The sequence below is a fragment of the Pelodiscus sinensis genome, chromosome 5 (genome assembly GCF_052426305.1).
Source record: "Pelodiscus sinensis isolate ZL-2025 chromosome 5, ASM5242630v1, whole genome shotgun sequence".
Taxonomy (NCBI): Eukaryota; Metazoa; Chordata; order Testudines; family Trionychidae; genus Pelodiscus; species Pelodiscus sinensis.
In genome coordinates this window covers 56,571,976-56,597,374 of record NC_143056.1, presented here as the reverse complement: position 1 = coordinate 56,597,374, position 25,399 = coordinate 56,571,976, and the positions used below count along the sequence as shown (strand labels likewise).

The window sequence follows — 25,399 nt, the reverse complement described above, 5'->3', positions numbered from 1 at the left end:
GACTATGACAATGTGGTTCCCAGTTGTCATTTTTCTCCAGGGGAGATATTATAATTAAAAACCTGCAAATTTGTGGATCTCCGCTTTATCTGTGGGTATCTGCATTCATGGATGTCAATGTGCATATCTGCAGCTCATTTTTGTCGGTATAGATGTGGATGCAGCTACAACTTTTGCATCTGTACAGGGCTCTAACAAAAATGCCAACCCTGTACCAGGCACCGATTACTTCCTCTGCTGCACCTGCTCAGCTGCCCTAGGCAGCAGATTGAATGGGATGGGCAGCAAAGACTTAGATTGTAAACTATTTGGGGGCAAGGACTGTCTTTTTGTTCTGTGTTTGGATAGCACCTATCACAATGGGGTCATGTTTCATGACTGGTGCTCTTAGGTGATACAGTAACACAAATAATATATCATAGTAATACTAAAAGTCCTCCCTTTTTCCTATCCACCCATAAACTCATTCAGGTATGCAAGATGGGAAACTGCATGTACAAAGGCTGCTGTCCTTTTCATTAGGTCAAATTTGCTATTTGCTGCAATCCTAGCACTCTCTGCTCTCCCCAACTGGATTAGTACAATGCAAATCAAGGGCCAGATCTGAACTAATCCCAGGATTAAAAGTTTGCAGGATGTCCCATTATCCTTTTAAAGGTTGTTGTGTATGTAGTGTTATTGAAGGTTTGGGAAAAATTACAACTTTACATACAACCAATTTTCGCTATGAACATTCAGTAACCATTAACTCTTCTCTTGGGAATAGTTGTAATTTGTGATTTGGGCTTCATTACCTGTTGTATTTAGCTGCATTTTTGTAAATGAATACATCATAGGATTTCATCCGGCAATCTTCTTTCTGGGAATGGGCCCAGAGGTGTATTTATTTACGTAACACCATGTTCATTAACACAGTCAGCTGAATCCTTGTAAACATACGAGCTTAATATTCTTAATATTCTTTGAAACAGAACCTTGAAATCTGCTTAACTACCTGGCATTTTTATATCCTCTCTTTCTCCAAAAGGCTGCCAATCAGGCACCTTAGTTTCAGTGAAGTGAAAGCCAATTCTGCCCAGTAAATGAGCTCTTCCTTGCAGTTTGCACCCTCCCATCGTAGGTTGAAATCTTCATCTCTTTTAACCCACGTGCTGAGAGAAATTGCATTGTAAATCTATAGTAATATTCATTGTTTTTAACTTTTCATGGATGTCCTGGTCTCACTAGTCAGGCCAGTCCTCTGATTCCATTCTCCATTTAGTCCTACTGGGCAACCAAAGTTCTTTATCACCAGGCGAATAGCCAAGTGAAACAAAACCCAAATTTTATAGGTAGACTTTTCCCCACCCGTCCTGCTAGAGGCAGAATGATAATGAAACCAGACAAAGACATTTCCTTCCACTCCTGCCAGACAATATTACTTCTGTTAAACAGATTACAGTATATTCTGTAGACAATGTTTGGCATGCTGGTTTCTCCCTCCCCAAAGAGGGATACTTCTCATGTCAGTGGGACTCTACAGAAGCACAGCAGTCAGCTGCAGTATTGGTGCCTAATGAGTTGCAATCAAGGAGCATGAGCTAACCTTTCCCAGTCAAAATCAAACCAAGCTAAAATTTAGAGCTCTTCACTTTTTTTCTTTAGTTGAATATTGTTACCCTTTATACTGTAGTTTGAAATCCTTATTGTGAGTGTGGAAACTACAGGAGTAAACTATACATAATCTCAACAGATTGCTGATAAACCCATACCTAGGTGACTATTTATCTTGTATTTTAACTGATGTCCAACAAGAGGCTTCTAATGAGCATTTGTTTAGATGAATAGCATGTTTTCAAAAGTATTATTATGAAAAGCACCAAATACAATGCAGTTGCATCAATAGTACTAGGAATAAAACAATATTGGGTTAGTGTATTTTGAGAATAAATTTGCTTTATATTTTTCATACAGATATTCTTTATTTTCCTGAAATGTAGATAGTGACCCTATATACTTAAAAAATAAGAAACACTTACAGAAACCATTTACACTGTACGGTTACTTTTACCATTTCACTGACCTTGGACAATAGAAACAGTCTGTTCATTTTCATTTTGTTTCTTGCCAATTACACTTACTGGTTCTTATGCTTTACTGTTGTGTCTTGGTTGTACAGAGCTGTAGGGAAATAATGACCTTATAAAAATACTGATTTAGCATTTTTAAAATCAGGAAAGCATGTTGTTTTCATATGGAGATGGTTTGTGTATTTTTTGATTCTCCTTATACAAGCATTATAGTGCAATTTCTTTATCATGAAAGTACAACTTATAAATGTAGATTGTTTTGTTACAAAACTGAAAACAAAAACAAATTAATTCAAAACATTAGAGCCTGCTTGTCCACTCAGTCCTTCTTTTTGTTCAGCCAATAGCTAGAACAAACACATTTGTTTACATTTATGGGAGATATAGCTGCCCAGTTCTTATTTACAATATCCCCAGAAAGTGAGAACAGGTGTTTGTATGGTACTTTTGTAGCTATTGTTGGAAGGCATTTATCTGCTAGATATATTAAACAATTCTATGCCCCTTCATGCTGCAGCCTCCATTCCAGAGGATATTCTTCCAAGCTGATGATGTTTATTTAAAAAAAATGTAGTTAATTAAATTTGTCACTGAACTATTTGGGGGAGAATTATCTGTCTCTAGCTCTGTTTTACTGCTAGTTTTACAAGAACAATGCTCCAATGCAGAAACTACAGAACCCAAACCACCAGAAAAGAAAATCAACTTTCTGCAGTGGTATCTGACTCAGATGACGAAAATGAACATCCATTGGTCCACAATTCTTTGGGTGGTTGTTGAGCAAAACCCATTATCAGCATAGACACATCTTCTGGAATAGTGGGTGAAGCATGAAGGGACATATGAATATTTTGCAATGATAGTTTTAATACTGCCATTCAAATGCTTGTTCTCATTTTTCGGCCATATTGTGTACAAGAAGTGGGCAGCGTTATATCCTGCAGATATAAACAAACTTGTTTGCTCAATTGTCAGAAGAAGCAGGACTAAGGGGACTTTTAGGCTCTGAAGTTTTACATTATTTTATTTTTGAATGACATTTTTGTATTTTAATTGTACATTTGTAAGTTCAAATTTCATGATAAATAGATTTTACTACAGAATTTTCAGTAGGTGAATTAAAAAATATATTTTGTTTATTGTATGAATATTTGTCTGCAATTGCAAGAAATTATATTAATGGTATTCTCTTGTTGTTTAGCAGTATGATTAATCACACAATTAATCACAATTAAATTTGAATTGATTGACAGACCTAGTATAAATTAAGCCCTGAAGTTACAACTGTAGAGACTAATCAATTTTAATAGACAACTTTTAATCTCACTGTACCTTGTGTTGATCTGTGCTATAACTTCTGGCAATGTTTTTCACTACTGTCACTAAAAGCAGCTCAATTACAGCATATCCTTTTAACAAGTTTGAAACAAAATATGCTGAGGATACTAAGAATGTGCCAAGTATGTTATTCCCACTGCCAATTTCAGTACCAGTAAATTATCCTCTGTTGTGCAAGTCATTGCCTGTTACTGTTCACAGATTATATGACTATACATTCAGCTTTCATTCATTACCTACTATTTTTGTGAAATAATTTGGAGGTATTTTTACATGCATATAAATGATTACATAAAAATTCAGAAAAGGAAAAAATCTATTATTTTTCACAAATTGTTCTCTATTTTTATATGTAGCATAAAAGAAGTCTAAGATTTCAATTCCTACTGATCCACAACACAGATATCCCTTATTTGCATGTTGAACTATCACATTTGATTTGACTGCACAATGCTGAGTTCTGTGTGCACAATTGCTGAATTGGGTTTGGTGTTTACCAACATTGTTTTGGGTTTTATTGGTATTAGGAAGGCTGATTTAGGGGGTGCATAAGGTGGTGTGTGTGTGTGTGTGTATGTTAAAGTTAGTGGCTTAGTTATTCAGAATTCATTGCAGGGAAATTTTCAAACCAATCAACCATCAAAGTTGGGTGCAGTGTTATTGTCTCTTAATTTGGATACTGGAAAATGTAAGATTAGGGATGTACCAGGTCACTGACATTCACTGGAAAAGTGGGGTGGAAAGTTGGCCTGGGATGACTAACTCTTTTTGGGTACGTCTACACTTGTTCCCTATCTTGAGATAGGGATGCAAATATAGTGTACCAAAATTGCTAATGAATCACGGGATTTAAATATCCCATGCTTAATTAGCATAATTGTGTCCCGCTGCCATTTTGAAATTGCATTATTGTGAAAGAAAACGCCCCATGTAGTAGCATTATTTTGAGAGAAAAACCTTCTCTCGAAATAATTGTTACTCCTCATTTTATCTTTTTTCTCTTGAAAAAAGGGTTTTCTCTCGAAATAAGGCTGCTACATGGGGCATTTTATTTCGCAATAACACGATTCCAAAATGGCAGCCGGACGCGATAATTCTAATTAAGCACGGGATATTTAAATCCCTCTCTTCATTAGTAATTTCGGTACATTATATTTGCATCCCTATCTTGAGATAGGGAGCAAGAGTAGACGTACCCTTTGTGATAGTGGTATGTTCATTGGCTTATGTTGGAAGATAGCTGATCTGCCCTCAGTAGCTGAGTTGTCTGGTCACTGACCTGGGTGATCTCCTGGGTATAACTAGATCAATGAATGATTTACAGGCACAAAATCAGATGCTCCCACCTCTTTCTTTTGTTTCACTTGGTTTGTTGTTTTACTTTGGACTGCATCTTTTCAATACCTTTTTAGATAAGAATATGACCTTTTGGATGAGGTCCAGGTTCTAGCTATAAGTATCTGAAAGGGAATTTGCCTGGCATAGGGGATCTTCCTGCTTGAGGAATACTCACAGGGGAGGTTCCTGTGTCATCCACCACCAACTCTGTTTCTACATAGGGGGCATGTTAGTGGATGAAAGTTTGTACTGGAGCAAAATTCTGCTGGGATAGGCTTTGTGAAGATCTCTACCCGAGGCATAAAACAAGAGTAATCCTTTGTCTACTCCTATTCTTTCCTGGTCCAGCACTACCACAAATGAGCTATCTGATTTAGGAAAATGTACTTAGATGCTTGATAGTTCCTCTGGCTCTCAGAGCTGAAAGAACAAAAATCTATCCTATTAGATGTAATTGAAGAGGTAGTAATTTGTAATATTAAAATAGCTCTACATGGTCTTCCAAAACCAGATAGAACTGAAATGAGTTCATCTGGTGCTACAAATGAATGAGCAAGCTCTGGCTTTTGGCATTACTGGTATTCAACTCATCCTATACAAATGGTATGTAATATGCAGGCCTCAGGGTTACATTTATCTTTTCCTTCTTTGTCTTAATATTAACCCTTTTTCTTTTGTTTTAGATACCAGTCCTTCTTTATCAGCATTCATCCAAGGGTTCTAAAATAACTCAGATGGGAAATTGCTGAGCTATTATCTGTGGTTTGTAACCTATCCTTTAAATTGGCTTCCATACCTAATGACTGGAAGGGAGACAACGTGACACCAATATTTAAAAAGGGCTCTAGAGGCGATCCTGACAATTACAGACCGGTAAGTCTAACTTCAGTACTGGGCAAATTAGTTGAAACAATAGTAAAGAATAAAATTGTGAGGCATGTAGAAGAACATAATTTGTTGGACAAAAGTCAACATGGTTTCTGTAAAGGGAAATCATGTCTTACTAATCTATTAGAGTTCTTTGAAGGGATTAACAAACATGCAGACAAGGGGGATCCAGTAGATATAGTATCTTTAGATTTTCAGAAAGCCTTTGACAAGGTCCCTCACCAGAGACTCTTGTGTAAATTACATGGCCATGGGATAAAAGGGAAGGTCCTTTCTTGGACTGAGAATTGGTTAAAAGACAGGAAACAAAAGGTAGGAATAAATGGTATATTTTCAGAATGGAGAGGGGTAACTAGTGGTGTCCCCCAAGGGTCAGTCCTGGGACCAAACCTTTTCAACTTATTCATAAATGATCTGGTGAAAGGAGTAAACAGTGAGGTGGTAAAGTTTGTGGATGATACCAAACTGTTTAGGATAGTCAAGACAGAAGCAGACTGTGAGGGACTCCAAGAAGATCTCACCAAACTGAGTGATTGGGCAACAAAATGGCAAATGAAATTTAATGTGGATAAGTGTAAAGTAATGCACATCATGAAAAATAACCCCAACTATACATACAGTATGATGGGGGCTTATTTGGCTATGACAAATCAGGAAAGAGATCTTGGAGTTATCGTGGATAGTTCTCTGAAAACTTCCACACAGTGTGCAGCGGCGGTCAAAAAGGCAAATAGGATGCTAGGAATTATTAAGAAAGGGATAGAAAATAAGACCCAGAATATCTTACTGCCCCTGTATAAAACTATGGTATGCCCACATCTTGAATACTGTGTACAGATATGGCCTCCTCACTTCAAAAAAGATATTTTGGCCTTGGAAAGGGTTCAGAAAAGGGCAACTAAAATGATTAGGGGTATGGAACGGGTCCCATATGAAGAGAGGTTAAAGTGACTGGGACTTTTCAGTTTAGAAAAGAAGAGACTGAGGGGGGAGATGATAAAGGTATATAAAATCATGAGTGGTATGGAACGGGCAGATAAAGAAAAGTTATTTATTGGTTCCCGTAATAGAAGAACTAGAGTACACCAAATGAAATTAATGGGTAGCAGGTTTAAAACTAATAAAAGAAAGTTCTTCTTCACACAGCGTGTAGTCAACCTGTGGAACTGCTTGCCAGAGGAGGCTATGAAGGCTAGGACTATAACAGAGTTTAAAGAGTAGCTAGATAATTTCATGGAGGTTAGGTCCATAAAAGGCTATTAGCCAGGGGATAGAAATGGTGTCCCTGGCCTCTGTTTGTCAGAGTCTGGAGAAGGATGGCAGGAGACAAATCGCTTGATCATTGTCTTTGGTCCATCCTCTTTGGGGCACCTGGTGCTGGCCACTGTTGGCAGACAGGCTACTGGGCTAGATTGACCTTTGGTCTGATCTAGTACGGCCGTTCTTATGTTCTTATCAGTTGTTTCAGGTTCACAGGGATATTTATGGTTTAATAAACAGGCATGCCTGCACGGTGCAGATGTGATGTTATTATAAATAGGTAAGAAAATGGCTTAATGTGTATTTTATACAGTATGGTTCTATATAGGAATATATATGACTGATATAGGTCAAGATACAGGGAGAGGTCAAGAGATTGGTTGATGTCATGTTTGCATATTCAGGAAAGGATAGTTGATGCCGAACTTTTAATTCCAGGTTAAGTATATTCTGAATAAATGATACCTGTATATATGAGAGAATAATATTTTCTACATGTATTAAAGCCAGAACTGGTGTTTATCCTCATCTTTTCAGTGTCTCACTCTGGGTATGACTACACAGCAAAATTATTTTGAAATAAATAGGGTTATTTTGAAATAACTTAGTTTGCATCTACACAGCAGGCAGTTATTTCTAAATAATGTTGAAATACTGTCAAGCTAGAGGACACTGTGTAGACACTTCCAATTTTGAAATAAGCTATTTTGAAATAAACTACGCAATTGACCCAGCTCAATTCGAGTTAAGCCCTGCTGTGTAGATGTGCCCTCACTGAGGCCTGGTGCTCTCCAAACCAAATTTCGGTCTGTCTTATCCAAGCTATGATTTATTCCAGGACTAGCCTTCAGAAGTGCTAACACTGAGAGTCCTTTTTTTCTATGACTCCTAGACAACACTACATCCATAGATTTTTGTGTGCTCTTCAAAAGACTAGAGTTGTTATTTTAATGTTGTATCATTTCACTGCATTTTACTACTTGCCAATTTAGATTCTAACTGATCACATGACATACACAACAAATGCCCTAATATGGCAATGAGTTCTACAGAAATTTTCTAAGCTACTTTGCAAAGCAGGAGCTGTCATCTGGTGGGTGATCAACTAAAAGCGGGGGGGGGGGGGGCATAAAGTGAGTTCATCAGGTGCTTCAAATGAATAAGCAAGATCTATCTTTTGGCACTTCTGTTATATTACTTGTCCCATACAACTGGTATTTAATATGCAGGCCTTGGGGTTACATTTATCCAATTAACTTTCTTTATCTTCATATTAACCCCTTTTATTTTGTTTTAAATACCAGTACTTTTCTTTCAGCTGATTCAAGTTCATAGGGATATTGAGCACAGAAGCTTCAAAGGGAAGAACAAAGAATGAAGGTTTTGGATTAAGCTAGATCAGCCTATCTCAAAATAGGGTAGAATGAGATTAGGGATGTGATGGGATTTGAGGAGGAGATCTGTTTGGGAAGTTAGAAGAAGAATAATGATGGAGGAGGGAAGAAGTGTAGATCTTTGGAGACAGGACTAAACTTGGGCAAGCATTTAAAACTATTGGAACTCTCTTAACCAAGGCTTTATTATGATATTTTAGAAGGTACACAAACACTTGTTTAAACATACATAGTGGTTAGGTATCATTTAGAGGAAAAATAATTTCCACATGGTTTTTCTTACTGATTTACAAAATAGTTTCTGATCCATCCAGCCTTTGGGTAACTGTTTATTACTCACTACTCTAAATCAATAAGTGAAATATGTTACAATAAATGCAACAGAGATTTATATTATCCACAGAAAAGACTATGGTAAAAGAACTTTATTATAGTTAGAAATTCAAGCATTCAGAAGCTAGGAAATGCCAGAATTTAGCTTTCCTGTGTAATCTTAATTTGGCCCCCTTGTGCATGCACATTATGAGATGATCACATATTTTTCCCCTCTTTATTCATATCAATCAGCTTCTTCCTCCACATTGCGTAGGCCCAGCAGAGGGGTCTTGGGCAGTACAGAAGAAACATATTTCATGCTCACAATTCGGGCACATCTAGACTGCGAGGATCTATTGGAAAAAGATACAGTAAATGCACTCTGCATTTTGCATATCTTTTTCTGATACTTTTGTTGGAAGAGGCTTTTCCAAATGTGGCCCGTCTAGACTGGGCCAAATTTCAGAAAAACCCCCTCTTTCGAAAGTCCCCTTCTTTCTCATGGAATGAGGAATACAGAGGCTTCTGAAAGAGCGTGTTTGCTTTTCTACAAAAAAAAAAAAAAAAAAAAGCAGAAGAGCAAACTCATTCCCTGGACCCGGTGGAGGTTTTTTAGGATATCTCCAGTATCCCAACACCCTCCCCACCTACAGTCTATCTATACCCTTCTGGTGCCTACCATACCCTGTAGTAACTCAGGGCTTCAATGGCAGGGAAAGCCCTGCTTAGTCTGAAGCTACAGATATATACTGAATCTTTGAGGAATGTGGGTGTGAAGTTCTATTTAGTTTCAGAGGTTTATGACTTGTCTAAATGAAGGTTGATTTTTATGTGTATGACAAAAGACTGAAGACTAGCATAAAGGCCATCCCTCTGCCGATTTTCATGTCCCTTCTCCAAAATATGAGGTCACTAGAGCTTCTCAAGGAAAAAATCACCAGAATTTTTGTAATATATCTTTTCTCAGCCTTGTTCTTGGAAGTAGCAGAACAGTTTTGGCCAAAATTTAAAAAGAAAAAATCTTGAGGCAGACACCTAGTATGGAAAATTTCAGCTCCAAAGGTTAAAATTTGATTATTCAGTTACTTATATTTAATGGATGCAAGTGTAAGTGTACCTATTGTCTATTTATATAAGACAGACTTAACATGTAGTGTCATACTGTAATGACATTTCAGTACAATGAAGTATAATGAAATATTTAAGGACAGTTAAGGATAAATCCTGCTCTCCTTTCATATGTATGTAGACTCTTTGAACCAAGTGGGATTATTTGAATGAATGGATTTCACTGTTAATATAAAAGAACAATTGAATATGATTTTGAAAGAAGATGCTGAAATGCCATAAAAGTACAGTAAATAAGAAACTGTAAAGTGTGAAATGATCTCACATTTCTAGTTAAAGTTTGTTCATCCTCCGAGAGCAACAAGATGGATGGGACAGTAAAAGAGAGAAAAAGGAGAAGGGAGGAGTAAAAATGAAATGTTAGAAGAGATTATTTGAGGCCAGCTCCTCAACTCTGTCTGCCCCTGTCACCATTGCTGCAGCCACAGGTCAGGGTGAAGTGAAACTGACAATAGTTATAAATCATGCTGTAAGACTAGAATGTAAAATGAAAACAACCGCTACTTCAGATGTTGTGAGTAAGGTACAGGAAAAGATAGAATCAATTGAAGATGTTCTCTTAAAAGGAAAGTAGAAATTCTGATTACATTTAAGTAATTTGAAAAACAAAAAACTCAGATTTTTTTTTTTATATAATACAAAGACACAGCTTGCCCCATCCTTTACCCAGTCAGATATGTTGGAATGCTGGAGTTACGATCAGGGCTAGAAAAGTTCTTTGACACATTCCTGATATTTCTCTTTGAACTGCCAGGTCAGGAAAAACGCTTCCACCCCAGCCCTAAAAATGCTCTCATAGATGATTTGAGATAATGGGAACTGTGAAGCAAAGCAAAGGACCTTGAAAAACAGCATTTTTTGTGGTAAAATGCTTCCTGCAGCTGGACTGATGGTTTGTAGAAAGGTGGCCAAGTGGCTATTATTCTTCATTCTCTTCAGGCTGCAGAGCCAGGAATTTGGAGGTTTTGGTTCCACAATCACTTCTATGCCTAGTTTGAAGTCACTGTACTGTGGGTGAGTTGATAAAGGGAAGGACATTCACTTCCATAGTAACAGAGAAGGTAATTGCAGTGACTCTAGCAAAGGCAACTACATCACCTACCATTCCAAGAGAGAGACTTCAACTGTCTGTTGTCACACCATTGCCACGGAAGTAAAAATTAATTATTTGTAGATATACCTCCTTGTCAGTCTTTGAGAACACAGAACCGCACAATACAGGGTAAAGGAGAGAAATTATCACTTTTTTTGTGGAATCTAAAGAGTTCTACATGGGAATATTTTAAGAAGGGATCCCAGTGCCTTAGCTTGCACTGTGGAACTGGATTCATTAGAAGGTGATGTCTGTGATTAGTTACTGTAACTGTTTTATATACTTAACTTGAGAATGAGTGACAATTGGTAATAATACAGGTAAATTAATGGAGTCTCTTTCTGGCTACTTCTATTTTTGAAATGTCCCTGTTCCTATTGAGTGAGGCAATTTGAACAGCAGTTTTAGGAGTCAGTAAAGTTGTTGAGATTTTGGTTAGTAGAGTTATGTGACACTTGAGATGTTAGGGTCCTAGACCATGAAAGAGATTGGGTTTGAAGGTCACACTTTAGAGATTGGGGCTACATTTAGACTGCAGGCTTCTTTTGGAAGAAACTTTTCGGGAAGAGATCTTCTGAAAAAACTTCTTCCAAAAGAAAGTGTCCACACACAAAAGTGCATCGAAAAAGCGATCTACTTTTTGAAAGATAGCGTCCACACTGAATGGACGCTATCTCGCATTTAAGCTATGATTGCTATGGATAGAGTGGCCACCAGGGCACCTGTGCTTTTTCCTCTTTCCTCTTCTTTCGAAAGAACTTCCTCTTCCCTGTCCCTACATGCCTTTTTTCTGAAAGAGCTCTTTTGGAAAAAGGCTTCTTACTCATAGTTAGAGGTTTACCAATGTTGGAAAAACTCCTCGTTCTTTCAATTTTCTTTTTCCGAAAGAACGCGATTGCAGTGTGGACGTAAGTGAAGTTTTTTTGGAAAAACAACTGTTTTTTTTTAAAAAACTTTGTAGTGTAAGACATAGCCCGAGACAAAAAAGTAAGGAAAGTAAAATGATTAACGTGCCAAGTAGTTGTTCAGACTTGGAGTTTGTCATTAAAAGTCAAATAATTAAAGCATTAATTCATCACATTGCTTATCTAAGTATAACCTCTGCAACTTTTTTAGAACTTTAGGAGCAGAGAGACTATTTTACTGCTGTATTTTGCACTGGAGAAACTGTTCATTTCTGGTTTCAACAGTTCAAGAAGGAGGTTAATAAGTTAGAACAGGTTTAGAGAAGAGCCAGGAGAATGATTAAAGGATTAGAAAACATGCCTAAAAAGTTACAGACTCCAAGATCTCCGTCTCTTTTTAGTTTAACAAAGAGAAAGTAAGGGATGACTTGATCACAATTTATAAATGCTTATATGGGAAACAAATTTATGGTAACAGAAACTTCAGTTTAGCAGACTAAAGAAAAACATGATCCAATGGCTTGAAATTGAAGCTAGATAAATTCAGACTAGAACTAAGGTGCATATTTTTAATTATGAGGGTAACTAATCATTGAAAAAAATAACAGTGTTGTGCTAGATTCTTCATGACCAGCAATTTTAAAATCAAGAATAAGCTCTAGGCATTATCTCAGGGAGGTTCTGTAGCCTATGTTACACCAGTGGTCAGTCTAGTTGATCACACTGTCCATGGACTCTATCAATATCCCAATATGAGGTTGTGATTCAGGACAATCTATGAAAACCGAGAAGAATTATCCACATTCTCCAGGTGGATAAACTGATGCAAAGAGAGGTTGAGGGGCAAATTTTTGAAAAATGACATTTAATTTGGCATTCTTCAGTTTTGGGGTGCTCAACTTTAGACATCTGGGACTTGATTGTCAGCAGCATCAAGGACCCGCAATCCAATTTATGTTAACAAGAGCTATAGATTTACAGCACATTTGAAAATCAGGCTCCTCTACAGGCTAGATTTTTAAAGGCCTTAAGGCAGATGGCAACTCTTAAAAATTTTTGATTCATGTGTCTCAGTTTGAACACTTTGATTTTTAAGTGTATCCCACTTAAAAATTTGGGTCCAGGTCATTTGCTCAAAGCCACAGAGCCAAGAATAGAGTTCATATCCTAGATAGGCATGTAATCCATTTCAGGTATGCATTAAACAAAATCCAATGTAGGTAATTTTATTCTCTCTGCAAGGAAATTAATTGATTGAAAGTATTCTTTATTTCTGCTGCTAGCGCAAGAATTAAAACTCGTTAATTAAAACTATTTTCTTTCACTGATCACTGCTAGATTGGGATTTTTGGATCTATATAATGGCATCTCCTTATATAAATTATTCCACTCTTTTTTTTAAAAAAAATTGCAACTATTTAATGTTCTAAGTAAAATAACTGTAACACGCTCTCTTTCCTCACTTTCACCCAAAAATAGTAATTGCTACAAGGTAGCCATTTAGCAGAATACAACAGTGCTTCACTCTTCAGAACTGAATCACTTTTATAACTGCACAGTGAAGAAGTTTATGGGTGTGTAAAATAGAAGTGTTGCCCATTTAATTGACAGGTGTCATGTAACTGCAGTTCTTCTGTGTTCACAGCCAAAAACTAGGGATCACCTTTAAAGCTTGGAAAGGAAGACTTTTACTCTTAATGGAAGTAATATATTTAAAGAAATGGTGTGCTGTAACACATAATAAATTCTCTTTTCATCCATAATTTTATCAGTATAAGTAAAAAGTCTCTGGCAGCTACTGATGTTCATAAGATCTGCTGCTAATTGTCTCACTGATTTATTGATGGAAAGAGCATAATTTTCTCTGTGGAATACATCCAATGCATTAACATGTTGGCCTTTATTAAAGGATGCATTTTTTTCTGCTCAACACCAAAAATATCTCTCAAAATTAACAGGAGCTTTAAAAATATCGAAAAACAAATTTTCTTATGCTGTAGACTGGTACAATTAACATTTATTATGACTGGTGTGATTATTATTACATTTAGAATTGATTCATATTTCATATTTTTCTCATATTTGGAAACATGTTTGTGAAATACTTAATATGGCTTAAAAAGATATTAATGCATCGTCAGCAGGCCTCCTATATGGGGAAAAATAGATTTACAGCTTAATTGTGGGGTGTGTAGCTCCACCTGGAAAACTATGAGACTGAAAAAGCATTCTGCAGATTCCATTGCAGGGAATTTTCATTTCCAAGATGCATTATCTATGGGCGAAAACAGGGAATTGGGTATTCATATATTTTATGTGTGTGAAATATGTAGGTTAAAAATAAGTATAGAATCTTGAATTTTGCCAGAATATAATCAGTCCTATTACCACAATTATCAAAATGGTAACAACACACCTTTCATCTGTGGGTTGTATTGTGTTTCACTTGCGTCTTTCATTTTGTCATCAGGTGAGTGCCTTTAATTTCATAAGAGTGGACATATGGTTAGGATCATAGTAGTCAGAGATGGAAAAGACCTGCTAGTTCATCAGTTCTGGATTAGAATTCTCAATAAGAAGTTCATTTAGCTTTGGGAATAAAATATGTGCAAAGAGAGAGCAATGGGAATTATACCACAATGTCATCTCTATCATCTGAAAGTTGAGAGCATTTCTATCTGCTTACCTGAGGTTTGATAGCCATCTTCAACTTTTTAAAGAGAGGTTCCAAAGAAGATGGCGAGAGGCTGTTCTTAGTAGTGACGGATGGCAGAACAAAGAACAATGGTCTCAAATTACAGTGGGGGAGGTATAGGTTGGATATTAGGAAAAACTATTTCACCAGGAGGGTTGTGAAGTACTGTAACGGGTTACTTAGGGAGGTGATGAAATCTGCATCCCTAGGGGTTTTTAAGTCTTGTCTTGACTAAGCCCTGGCTAGGATGATTTAGTTGGGATTGGTCCTGTTTTGGGCAGGGGGCTGGACTTGATAACCTCCTGAGGTCTCTTTTAGCCCTATCATTCTATATTTAGACTCTTACGTATTTTTACTTTCTTATTCCTTTGTCTGTGGGCAGAGAACATGATCCAAGATTTGATTCTAAAATTATTTTTAACTTAATGTCTACATATGTACCTTTTGTCATGATGATATTTGATTAGAGAACCATGCAGTATTTTATATATTTGTAGTCAACTTTTCTGCCTTAGTGTGTATTGACTTTCATTAAAAAAAATACGCCGAGTAAGGAGCTTTATAAATGAGAAGCAAGTGTATGGGGGAAAAAGCCAAGGATGTTTATTTGATGGATACATCACATCTTTCATCTGAGCGTAAACAGTTGTTTTTTAATGCCCTTTATACGCTATTTCATTTCACTTCATTCAGAAGTTACTCCATTCTATGAAATGTTGAAAATAGTATATTCATTATGACCATCATATATGAAGTCCTATATGCATGGCAAAAAACACTAGAGAAAGTCTTTCTCTAGGACCACTATGCATTGTTAATTTTTTGGTATCCTAACTATACTCTGAATATAACCTGAGTTGTAGATAGTTCACCAGCATCTTGCTCAGATTTGCTTCTGAAGGTCATTCAACTTGTTAGTGGTATTTCACCAGTTCTGAAAAATTCACTGTGCACATCCAGCTGTCTTTTTAGATTTAGGAGAGAAATGATGAAGCACATAAAGGTTTGTCCATGAATATTGTAGAATTACTTATTTATTTCAGCAAGTCCTTTTGCAGCACGTGAGATAAGACAGTTTAGAATCTAAGCTTGCTAGTGCCATTCTTTTATAACTTACTGTCTGAAAGAGGCTTTGAATTGCTTAATTTCATTGCTGTATTTCATATTCACAAAACAATTGCTCATATACTAGCTATGGCAAAATATCTCTTACTGCTTTTAAGGGACTCATCACAGTATTACCAGTGTCTCTAATGCACTGAGACACAGACCCTACTCATCTGCCTTTTTATTGTGTGTGTGTGTGTGTGTGTGTGTGTGTGTGTATTTCAGTGCTTACCCCACCTTAGCCTTTCAATTTTCTTGTTTTCCTCCAATTCCAGTTTTACTCTACTCTTGTTCCACTGGATATTTCTACAGTGAACTGCTAATGTCACTGATGATTATATTTTCCTTGAGCTGGCCCACCACTAGCGGCCTTTTGACCTCATTACTGCATTATCCACTCTATGCTACCCATTGTCACACTTAAAATTACCTGCTGCTGTATGATTGTTTCATCTAATACAATTTTGATTTTCCCCACTTACTTTTTAGCTGTGTATTCCAATTTTTGGTGTAATGAATGGAATGATTTGTTCTCAGGGCAGCTTTCAGTGAGCAGATTGACCCTCACTAGACTATACTGTATATAAAATATTGCTCTGATACAGTATAGACTAGAGAGGGGCATCCTGGTATCTGTCTGTGCACATGGGTGTGGAATATTGCAGTACTTTAAATAGCAATCTCAGCAGAGTGGGCAAGAGTGGAATTGACTTAAGAGTTGGCTATCCCAGTACTGTGAACCCCAAGTAGTCAAAAGTCATGAAATTGTCTTTAAAAATCATCAGATTTTAAAAAATAACGTTTGACTTTTATTTGCCTTCTAAGTTTCTAAATCTTTAGAGTGCACTCAGTTCACAATTTCAAGCTTTTCTCTACAATAGTTAACATTAAAAATGTGATTTTGCCAAAAATTAAAGCAGAGACTCTTATGTCATCTGTTGCTTCCCGAGCTGGGGCTTTTAGAAATACACGAAGTATAGGTTGAACCTCCCAAATCCAAAACTCTCTGGTCTTGACCAAAGAGCCCCTTGGAGCTGGAGTCAGCCAAGAGAACACGGGGTTGGCTGAGTCCCAGCTGGGTATGCAGTGGCTAGGCAGGGGAACCAGGCATCAGTGGGGCCAGAAGCCATTGGGGAGCCTCCTCCTAACCGGGGATCCCCAGTGTCAGTGGGGACAGGTGGCTGGAAAGCCTCTGGCAGCAGGACTGGTGACAGCCAGGGAAACCCTGGGAGCCCTCCAACAGCAGTGGGGCTGGGATGGCCAGGCAGCCCTGACTTGGAAACCCCTGGCGGCAGCGGGGCTTGGGAGCTCCTGCTGGGGAACTCTGGCAGTGAAGCCAGGTGGCATCCAGGGAATTCCAGCCCCAGTAGGTGAACCCCCAGTGTCATTGGGTCAGGCAGCCAGAGAGACCCTGGCAGCGGGGCCAGCGTTGGCCGTGGCAGCGAAGCCACGTGGTGGCCAGGTGACCCAGGGCTGGAAAACCCCAAGGAACCACCAAAGATAGTGGGGTTGATGGCAGCCAGGTGGCCCTGGCTGGGGAACCCTTGGGAACTCCTGGCACAGCTGGTGGGTAGCAGGGTGGGGAGCCTCGGCTGGGCCAGCTTTAGCAGGGCAGCAGCGGGGGCGGGAGGGAGCCCCAGCCTTGGGAGCCCCAGGGAGAGGAATTGTCAGCGGTGCAGCCAGCAGTGGATTCCCTGGTCCAGCAAATTACCTAGTCTGAGACAGCTCAGGTCCTGAGGGTGCCAGACCAGAGAGATCCAACTTATATTGTGAGATTCATGATGAAATCTTGAGAGTTGGTCACGCTGCTCTTATCCCTAGCGAGGGTCATGTCCCTTCAGTACAAGGCTAAGAAACCTCAGCAGGAGTCTCAGGTTTCTGCTGACTGTATTGTATCTGATTTGTGAATAAGAAGAGGACTTCAGTCTCTTTTACTGCCACAAGCACTAAATTAATTAATACATTTGCTGAAAAAAGTGAATAGAATAATTATCACCAGAATGATATCTATACAAAATGTATCCTTTTTAACCATCATCTACATGGTATCAAGGAACCATAATAAAATGAGACAGAGCCTTTTACCATGTCTCAATTTCACATTTTGTTTCTTATTTATTATTTTTAAACATTTCTGACTCATTCAGGTTTCAGTCCCAGAAGCTGTATATTTAAAACAAAATACTGTAACAGGGTCTCAGGATTCTGCCGGTGTCCCACTCTGTTAGCATATGTTGGAATTCTGCATTCCACGAGGAGCAACAGTAGTTCGGACTAGGAAGCCCAGTCTAAACTACCTAGTCCGTGCCGCGTGTAGCCGCGCGGCACGGGGTTCGAACGAGCCGGGATTTAAAAATGGCGGCGCCCGGCTTATGCAAATGAAGCCCGGGAAATTCAAATCCCGGGCTTCATTTGCAAGTGCGGTATGCCTACATTACCCCGCTAGTTCGAACTAGCAGGGTAGTGTAGACATACCCTCAGAGAGGCAGAAGGGATGCCTGGATTAATAGATTCCAAGGCCAGAAGAGACCATTGTGATCGTCTAGTTTTACCTCCCGTATAAAACAGAGTATGTTTTTTAGAAAAACATCCAAACTTGATTTTAAAATAGTCAGTGAAGGAGAATCCACTACAATCCTTGGTAAATTGTTCCAATGGTTATTTACTCTAAGGTTGCATCTATATTGGCATGATTTTCCAGAAATGCTTTTAACGAAAAAGTTTTCCGTTAAAAGCATTTTCAGAACAGAGCGTCTAGATTGGCACGGATGCTTTTCCGCAAAAGCACTTTTTGTGGAAAAGCGTCTGTGCCAATCTAGATGCGCTTTTCTGCAAAAAAGCCTCGATCGCCATTTTCGCGATCGGGGCTTTTTTGCGGAAAACAAATCTGAGCTGTCTACACTGGCCCTTTTGTGCAAAAGCTTTGCACAAAAGGGACTTTTGCCTGAACTGGAGCAGCATAGTATTTCTGCAAGAAGCACTGATTTCTTACAGTAGGAAGTCAGTGCTTTTGCGGAAATTCAAGCGGCTAGTGTAGACAGCTGGCAAGTTTTTCCGGAAAAGCGGCTGATTTTCTGGAAAAACTGACCAGTCTAAACACAGCCTAAGTGTTAAAAGTGTATTACCCAGGTTGAAATTTATACAGGGCATCAAGTTCTTACATTAGTAAAGTTATCATCAGAAGAAATCTCATAGCACACATGGTCAGTTTTCCTACGTTACTCAACACAGCCCTACGTAGTACCTGACCTGGGGAGAAAGGGGATTTTTTTTCCTGCTAAAAATGCAGATTTGGCTTGATCAAAACATTTTGTGAATTTGTATTGAATTTTTAACTAAAAGTGAAAAAATATAACTGTTCAGTTAAAAAATATTCCCTCCCATAAAGTTTTGTTTTTGACATTTTCTAAACAAAGTTTCAAAATAATTTTTGTTTCAAATTTAACATCTATTTTATTTAAAACTGTTAACATTCAAATGAATAAATATTTTATTCAGCCCAGATTAGATTTTTTTTTCAACTTTTTAGGTTTGCAATAAAAATTGAAAAAATTCACTTTGGTTCAGCTTGAAATAATCTTCTTTCCTGAAATGAAATTAAACAAAACAGTTAGTTATCCACACAGCTTTCCCTGATTCCAAACTAAGAATAGTGACTTGAGATGTGGACTGCCTAGTTAATGCAAAAGCCAGGGCAAGTAGTCTAAAATTAAAATTGTTTTCAGCTTTATTTCTGAATCTTTGATAGAAATTAGATATAGTTGTACCAGGATTCATTTCTAAACTAGATATTGCCATAGGGAAGAGACTGCCAAAACAAATAAGTTTTGTGCCATTGCGCTTGTGTGTATTCCAGAGAAATTAAGAGGAAAGAGCACAAAGTAACCAAAATATTGTAGTCAATCGAAAACTATACAGAAAAAACGAAGATCATAATTCCCTAAAGGAACTTACCATTCATAATGTCCTTTCCAACCTTTTCTCAGTTTGTTCAGACTTAAATGAATGCAAAAAGAATATAAACTAACGGAGACCAGAAGTTAAAGATACCTTCTGTTTTTAATAGACAACTATTTTCACATACATTTTCTTTAGTTTTCAGAGATGAGTGAAAACTCACAATAGTTTAGTGAGGTGTATTTTGAGATCTCCTGACAGTATGAGACAAAGACCTTCCTCTCTATATTTGAAGTCCCCTTCATGAGAAATCCATGTTATTGCAGAGGCACTACATAGTGACAAAACATCGCTCTATATTGCAAAACCTGAGAATTAACAAGCGAACTTGATGTAGCCTTTTTCTCTCTCTCAACCTTTGTGTTAAAAGGGTTGAGGTGGGAGGGATTTGGATTCAATCTGACATATTGCAGGGAGTTCTGGAAGGAATAAGGGTTATGTAGGTCACAACAGAGTTGTGATGACTAGCATTTTGATCATCCACAATCACAATATCAGTTATAAGGTGACAGAGAGCATATATAAATGTGAGGTGGGGGGAGGAGAAAGGGGATTTTTTTTATTGCTTATGTTGTAGAACAGTACAGGTAATGTTAAGATTCTAGAGAGACAAGGTGGGTGAATGTCTTTTATTGGACCAACTTCTGTTAGTGAGAGACAAACTTTTGCACTTACACAGAGCTCTTCTAGGCATTCCTGTATATATTTATTGTTTGTTTAAAAACTTTACCCCCCTCATGAAATGTGCTTAGCCCTCAGCTTAGCCTGAGGCCAAAGCCATGGAAAGTAGCCAAACACTCATGATGAATGCTTACTGAATGTAGTGGTCAATGTTTCTCAGGTGTAAATTGTAAAGGATATATGAGCTGCATTTTAAGCTTCCAGCTTGAAAACTGAGACGGAGAGGCAAGGGAAAAGGTGCATCATTTTTTTAAAATTAAATCTTAGCTTATGCCCATAAAATATGCTTCATCTCTTCGCAGTTGTGCATGCTGCCAATAGTAAATATTGCATTTCATAGTGGGAAGTCAAATATAGCTACCTCATGTGGTTTAAATAAAAAAAGAGGTATGTTTATTTAGAGAACAAGACTGATAATTCAACATGAAAATCTGGGGCTAGAGCAATGATCTTGGGAGCCTCTGGGTGAACTGAGAGAGCGCAAGGGAAGTCTGCAACAATCCCCTTGCTTGATTACCAGTGGGATGCACATTGTCTTTTTCCTACTGTCTTTATTCATTTTTCAGTAGCCTGCCACATGCAATATGCCAAATCTTATACAAAAAAATCCCTATTTGTGTAACTCACATGTATACAGACACACATATCAGTTCAGCTACACAAGCGCTGGTAGACTGCACAGATGCAATAAAAACAGCATCCTGAAACAGAGAATTTGTTCACTTACACTTGTATGGACTGTTGGTTAGGGTATGTCTACACTACAGAGCTAATTCGAACTAATTTAGTTCGAATTAGTTAATTCGAACTAAGCTAATTTGAACTAGCGCATCAAGACTAAAAAACTAGTTCGAATTAGCATTTTGCTAATTAGAACTAGCGCGTCCACACTGATTGGACGCAGGAGCTCATTTAAGGGCACCTGAAACTGGTTCTGGCAGGGCATCAGGTCAGTAGTTGCTTTGTGTGGCTGCTGTCTGAGGCTATCTGAGGCTCGTGCTTAAAGGGACCCCCCTGGACAGCCGGTTCTCAGCTTTTCCTGCTTGCTTGCCTACCTCGCCGAGGGACAGCAAAGAGTTTGTCTCTGTGCCCATCTGTGTTGGTGCTTCCCTTCAGGGACGCCGCTGCAGGTGGCAACATGGAGCCAGAGCTCGCCCTGCACCTTCTGGTGCACTTTGTGGACTTGCTGCTGCAAGCCTGCCAGCAATGGCTGGAGGCTGCCTGGCACCACCTGGTGCACGTCAGCCCCCTGCCTCTCCACCTGGCAACCCTGGGGGCCATGGAGTAGCCGTGGTGGCGCCCGGACGCCGGCGTACCCCGCCGCATCTGGCGTCTGGACACCAGCAGCGACTGGTGGGACCGCATCATCCTGGAGCGCTGGGAAGACTGACAGTGGACCCAGAATTTCAGGATGAAGAGGGACACCTTTTTGGAGCTCTGCGAGTGGCTCGCCCCTGCCCTGCACAGAAGGGACACTCGCATGAGGCCCGCCATCTCCCTCCAGAAGCGTGTGGCCATCGCCCTCTGAAAGCTCTCCATGCTGGACAGCTACCGATCCGTCGGGAACCAGTTCAGCGTTCCACTGGGCCGGGGGCGAGGGGGACTGCAAGGAGGGGATGGGCCGCCCCAGGGAAAATGGGGGGAGGAGGGGCAGGAGGCGAAAGTGCCCTGCACCGGAGGGGCTGGTCTCTCCTGGCCGTACTACACGCCGCCCGGGGAGGGTTTCTTCTGGGAGTGGTGAACGGGGCACTGCCAGGGCACGAACACTCCCAGCCACCCGGGCGCCCCACTGATTGGTGCTTTGCTGTGTCTCTCTGCAGGTGGTCAAGGCCATCAACCGGGTGTTGCTCTGCAGGGTGGTCCACCTCGCTGACCCGGACACTGTCATCCAGGCTTCGGCGCCCTGGCCTTCCCCAGCTGCGGGGGGGCCATCGACGGGACGCACATCCCCATCCGTGCCCCGGAACACCTGGCCTCCCGGTACGTCAACTGCAAGGGGTACTTCTCCGTGATCCTGCAGGCCATGTGTGAAAACCGGGGACAGTTCACTGACATTAATGTGGGCTGGTCTGGCAAGGCACACGATGCACGAGTGTACCGGAACTCCTCTATGTGCCAGAGGCTGCAGGCCGGGACCTTCTTCCTTGACCACCACATCAGGGTCGGGGACATGGACATGCCTGTCTGCCTGGTGGGGAATGCGGCCAACCCCCTACAGCCATGGCTCATGAAGCCCTACACGGGGCACCTCAATCCGTCCCGCCAGGCCTTCAATGCCAGGCTCACCAGGGCCTGCATCATGGTGGAGGGGGCCTTCGGGCGACTGAAAGCCCGCTTTTGATGCCTCCTCACCTGTCTCGACCTCGCTGAGCACAATATACCTCCTGTAGTGGCAGCATGTTGTGTGCTCCACAATTTGTGTGAGAGAAAGGGGGAGGCTTTCCTGCCAGCCTGGATGGCTGAGGCTGACTGCATGGCTGGCCACTACGGTCAGTCCCGCACCACCGCCGTCCGGTAAGCCCAGTGGGGGGCTGTCTGGATCCAGGAAGCCCTGCGGGAGAGCTTCCTGGTGAAGGAGGAGGAGGACTGAACTCTCCCTGCATGCCCCAATGGGGCCTTCTTCCACTCGCCCCCCTTTCCCCTTTCCCCTCCCTAACCCCTCTTCCTAATGTCAAAGAAAGACACCTGTTTTGCCAACAAAAATCTCTTTTTATTTAACATAAGTGGGTTGGAGGGAGGGAGGTGTGAGGGTGGGAGAGGGGAGGGGAAAACTTGGGAGGAGGGAGCTGGAAGGGGAGGGAAGGGAGGAACGGAATGGAAAGCTCAGGGGTGGGGGTCTCCCGTCTTGCAGCACTGCGGGTGCGGGGGCCTCGGAGGGGAATGAGCGTGAAGGGTGGGGCAGGAGGGACGGAGGCAGCAGGAGGAGGTGGGAACCGGTCGAGCAGGCTCTGGAGGTGGCCTCTGAGGACACAGCCCTGCTCCTCCAGCGCCTCCAAGCTCCGCTGGCGCAGCCGCAGGTCCTCCTGGACCCAGTGGTCCTGGGTGCAGAGCTGGTGCTCTAGGAACCGCAGGTGCCGCCGCTGGTAGTCCTCCTGGTTCCTGGCTCTCCTGCTGGCCCAGGCGCAGGCAGCTGTTGCAGGCGGGGTGGTGCGCCCTGCAGTCCCAGGTGCTGTGGCTGTGGTGAAATAAGAGCAGCGGTCAATTGTCCCTGGGGCCCAGGTGGGTGAAACCCAGCCCCCCTCTGCAAGGCCAGGGCCCCTGCATGACACCCAGCTGCTTCTCCATGGTGGGCAAGGCCCAGGCGCACGGTCCCTGGGCTCCCTCTCTCCCCCACCCCCCATACACATAAGGGGAGCATGATGGTACTCACATGTGGAGGCCTCCCCGGCCTCTGACGACACAGGCGATCGGCTCTGTGGGGTTCCTCGGAGGTCCTGGGTCCTGGGCAGGCTGCCGGCAGGCTCCTGGCTCTCGGCATCCTCCTCCTCCTCCTCCTTGTCACTGAATGGTCCCTCCGCCCCAGGGTCGATGACCACCCTGGGGGCAGGGACAGCGTGAGCCCCCAGGATGCGGTCTAGAGCCAGAAAGTGGGGGCAGGCCTCCGGGTCAGCCCCTGGCAGGCAGGCCCAGGAGTAGGACTGCTGCAGGTCCTTTATTTTGCAGCGGACCTGCTCCCTGCTGCGGTGGTGGCCTCTGGCGGCCAGGCTGGCAGCCATGCGGCCGTAGACGGCCGCGTTCGTGTGGCTAGAGTGGAGATCATGGACATTGGAGGCTTTCCCCCAAACCTTGATGAGGTCCACGATCTCTGCACTAGACCACGCGGGCGCCCTCCTCTTGCGGCCCCGGGCAGGCTCCTGGGAGCCGCTAGGCTGGTCCTGGGAAGAGGGGGAGGGCTGGGGGGCATCGGGTGGCTGGATCATGGGATGTCAGGTGCAGGGTCTGCTGGCACGGTGCTGTCAGGCTTGCAACTGGCACAAACACTGTAGCCAGCCCATGCCCCTTTAAGGGCTCCAGGGCCGAGAGGGGGGCAGAAGAGTTTGCCTGGTGTTGGCCAGAGTGGCCAGCAGGGCAAGCTGGGAAGGGCTAGCCTCCCACTAGTTCAAACTAAAGGGCTACACAGCCCTTAGTTCGAACTAGTAGTTTGAACTAGGCGTTAGTCCTCGTGAAATGAGGTTTACCTAGTTCGAACTAAGCGCTCCACTAGTTCGAATTAAGTTCGAACTAGCGGAGTGCTAGTGTAGCGCCTATCAAAGTTCATTCAAACTAAAGTCCGTTAGTTTGAATTAACTTTGTAGTGTAGACATACCTTTTGGTACTGAGTTTTAAAAATGCACATAAGAATATTTTTGTAATTGAGGTTTTCCAGCCCATGAACCATTTCAGTAATTATGTTAAGGATCTCATCAAAGTGTTCAGAATGAACTATGGAAACACCTCTTTTCACTTATGTCCATACAAATATGTAAAGAAATGCAGATGAATGTTTATAATCTAATGAGTGCCAGCAATATAACATCAATTCTTGTACTTGTAAAATGTACCTCAGAGAACACTGACTAGAGTGGAGAGCATATTTGGGTAGGATGTTAGGCAGAATTTTCAAGTTCAGGTACAGTGGAATGCTGCTTAAGGGGACTGATTTGAGAAAGGCTTCTCTTGAACTTTCTAAAGCAGACATAAGTAGAAGCAAACTGTTTAACTTGCCCAGGCACAGTAAGTTTATTTTAGACATTCTAATGCCCAGGTGGGTCAGTCAAAATCTAATTTCTTCTAACTGGTACTTCCACAAGATGTGAAATTCTTTCCCTGAAGCCAGGTGGCACTCAAATGTGTGAAATTTCTTTCTGCTTCTGAAAGCATCAAATAAAATCAGAGATTACTTCAAATCTGATCCTTACAGCTGAATGCCCTGCTGGTCAGGCTAACTGAGAACTAAACACCAGCAGGAAATGGCTATTTGAATGGATTTTTTTAAAATAAGAATATCCAAGGGCTGGATTCTGCTTTAGATCCATATATATGCATAGGGGAATAAGGCCCCATCCATTTCCCTGCTTGATTGTGTAAGATCCTTAACAGTATCTGGATATGGATTCAGAGCAGGGAGAGCCAAGGGTTCCTGTCCTGTGCTTGGGAACAAGTAGTTGGTAAAGAGACAAAAAACAGGACTATGTAGCACTTTAAAGACTAACAAGATGGTTTATTAGGTGATGAGCTTTCGTGGGCCAGAC

General features: G+C 41.2%; 1 long non-coding RNA gene across 1 annotated transcript in view; it reads left to right on the top strand.

Annotated features, from left to right (window-relative positions):
- Window positions 1-22,857, top strand: part of LOC142828983 (uncharacterized) — a 28,095-nt gene extending 5,238 nt beyond the window's left edge. Inside the window, exons 2-3 of the long non-coding RNA XR_012903183.2 lie at window positions 5,429-5,618; window positions 21,989-22,857. This is a non-coding gene — a long non-coding RNA (uncharacterized LOC142828983). The remainder of the gene's footprint in view (window positions 1-5,428; window positions 5,619-21,988) is intronic.
- The last annotated feature ends 2,542 nt before the right edge of the window (window positions 22,858-25,399 follow it).